Here is an 841-nt window from a genome sequence, read left to right on the forward strand (position 1 = left end):
TTTGCATTGATTCGCGTGGGAGCCAAGGCGGGGTGCTGAGGATGACGATGCAGCCGCTGACTCGACAGTCCCACAGGGTGGAAATCTGGCGCGGGAAGGTTTGGTGCATTTTTTCTTTTGCCTGGCACCCCCGGTCAGCCCCCAGCGCGCTGGGTTCGGCCTGGTTCCGCCGGCGCCAATTTCGGCCCTAACCGGCGAAATTTGGGCTCCTGGAGGCGCGGCTGGGCCTTCTTTTACCGTCGGCGATAAAAAACGGCTTGGGGGAGTGGAGATGCTCTTACCTTCTATTGGTTTCTGCTGCTTGGATCCACGGAAAATTGATGTTGTTTAAATCTACTTGATTTAATTTTTTTTTGTATTTATGGACATATCCAGCCAGAACTCCTACTTGAACTTATTTATTTTTGTACTTATTACTGCATTTCATCATTTCTTCCTCTGAGATCTGTCATTCGGTCTTCTCATAGTAAGATGTACCCTTGTAGATGCAAGGGGCAGCAGTTTGAGGAAGCTTGGAAGAAGCATGAAGCTAACCCAGATTTAACATTGCTGCTACCCTGTTTCAAACAACTTTGCACTGAAGATGGTAGCCAGAATTTTGAGTTCAACTGGTATTGTCTGTAGATAGTTGTTAAACATAGATCAAATAAGGGCTATTTGTAGAGAATGATTTGGTGCATCGGTATCTCATTGATCGTGCACTAGGCACATATATATAGGTATAAAGGGTGCGACTGGTATCTTGTCTCCTAAGATACACGTACATACAGAGGGAGACAGACACTACAGGTACTGCATATGAAATCCAGACCTACGTACATGAACACATGTTCAACACCCC

This window comes from Triticum dicoccoides, chromosome 7B (assembly GCF_002162155.2).
Source record: "Triticum dicoccoides isolate Atlit2015 ecotype Zavitan chromosome 7B, WEW_v2.0, whole genome shotgun sequence".
NCBI lineage: Eukaryota > Viridiplantae > Streptophyta > Magnoliopsida > Poales > Poaceae > Triticum > Triticum dicoccoides.